We start from the raw sequence: 2,176 nt of genomic DNA, 5'->3' as shown, positions 1-2,176 counted from the left end.
CTTTCTGTCCCCTCCAGCGTTGGGAGTGGCCCCTGTGATTGCACTTATGCCTCGCATCTGGCTTAGCGAATTGTTCACCTGGATTAATCCCCTCTTTCATCCCTGTCCCGCAGAGCCTCACACAGTGCTGGGCACGCCCAAGGACAAGCTCGAGGCAGAAATGCAAAACGAGTAACAGAAATGAACAGATAAAGAGTCCCACACTGGCTCATGATCCAAGGCACACAGATTTGTGGCCTGATTTCACACAGTGGGTGCTCAAGTCTAATTTGAAAGTACGAATGATGATAGAGGTGATTTTTGTAAACTTTCACTTCCGAATTCCAGAGCCGCAAAAACACACAGTGGAGAGTAAGTCTTCCTCTACCCATCCCGCCCCCCCACCTCCTCACCAGGGACCAGTTCCTTTTGTACCCTTTCCAGAGGACTGTGTGTGTGTGTGTGTGTGCACGCGCACGCACACACACACACACACACACACACAGCTTGCTTTACACACTGTTCTGCACGTCTCAATTTTTTTCACTCACCTTATCTCTGAGATCCTGCTCTATCGGTATATGGAGTGCTTCCCCATTGTTTGATAGCATTCACGGAATGATGTATTTATCTTGTCACCTGTTTATCCTGTCTCTTATCGCCTGTTTACACCTGTCACACAATTTATTTAATCTGTCGCCTATTGGCGAGCATTTAGGTAGTTCCAAATTCTTCCTATACAGGCAATGCCGCAGGGACGGCCGGGCCTCACAAATGGCTGGCTTTCACCCCTTACCTCTAGCGCTGTCTAACCCAGCCTCTGGCTCAGTCTCCCCCCCCCCCGCCTCCCAGGTCCCCAGTGTCAGCCCCTTCTGCAGCCATAGACCTGTCGGCCTGAAGCCTCCTCCAAACATTTGCTGGACCTTCCTCTGCACCAGGCCTGGGTTGGGCCAACGAGTACCAGTCCCACCCTCCTGGAGCTCACCGTCCAGAAGGAGGGATGGACAAGGGCCCAGTGACTTAAGAACAAGGTGCTAAGCACTGGGATAGAGACATACCCTGCCCACCTGGGAAGTCAGAAAGAAGGGCCATGGGCTTGACTTTTGATGACTTTATCCCCCACGGACAGACTGTGAGTGGGAGGAGGAAAGGGGGAGGTGCAGGGGTGGGTACAGGGCCAGAAGAGGCGGGACCATCCACCTGGCTCCTCTGCCTGTCCCCTCTGGCCAGGCCTAGGCCAGTGCTCTGCCTGCCTGCCTGATGCTTCCCCTATTTGTGTCCTGGTTGCCTGCCCTCCCTCTGGGGGCCTCCTCTGGTGACCCCCCCCCCCAACACACATACCCTCATGTCAGGACCTGGTCACCTTGCCTGACCTTCAGAATGAACTACCTACCCCATCAGAAGGGCTGCTTCTTCTTCTTCTTCTTCTTCTTCTTCTTCTTCTCCTTCTTCAGTTTATTTATTTTGAGAGAGAGCAAGAGAGAATAGGGGAGGGGCAGGGAGAGAGGGAGGAAGACAGAGAGAGAGAGAGAAAGAGAATCGCAAGCAGGCTCCATGCCATCAGCACAGAGCCCGATGTGGAGCTCGAACCCACAAACGGTGAGATCATGACCGGAGCCGAGATCAAGAGTCGGATGCTCAACCGATTGAGCCGTCCAGGACCCCTCAGAAGGGTTTATTCTGCCAAGTTAGTAGCTGGTGTTGGTGGGAGAGGAGAGAGCTGGAGGGCAGGCGGATGTGTACTGCCTCTAAATAGACTCCTGTCTGCCCAAGGGGGTGAAGTCTGGGTCATGGGAAGTCTTTCAGGCCCCCTCAGATCCCACTATCCAGACAGCTTTCCATCCCTCCCAACCCCAAGTCATTGGGCAAATCCTCCCCACCTCAAACTATCCCCTCCTCTCCTTTCCCTGCATTTCCAAGCGTCCCTTGTTAAGAGATAAATGTTCCTAGGAAGGACAGCATGGAGTTGTCAGCAGGAATACGTTTGACCGAGAGCATTAAGTAAGCAAATTTGGGTAAGAAGGCCACCGTGGGTCCTTTAGCAGCCAAAGATCTGAGGTGCTCTGGGGAAGGGTCTTGAAAATAGAGTCACAGGGGCTGGGGAGGATCAAGCATGGCTTTCCAGGGCTGAGCTGGAGTATGTTTCTGTCCAGTTTAGTATCGACATGGTTTGTTTATTTTTTTAAATGTTCATTTG

Source organism: Panthera uncia, chromosome A2, assembly GCF_023721935.1.
Source record: "Panthera uncia isolate 11264 chromosome A2, Puncia_PCG_1.0, whole genome shotgun sequence".
Classification (NCBI taxonomy): domain Eukaryota; kingdom Metazoa; phylum Chordata; class Mammalia; order Carnivora; family Felidae; genus Panthera; species Panthera uncia.
This window is presented reverse-complemented; position numbering follows the sequence as displayed.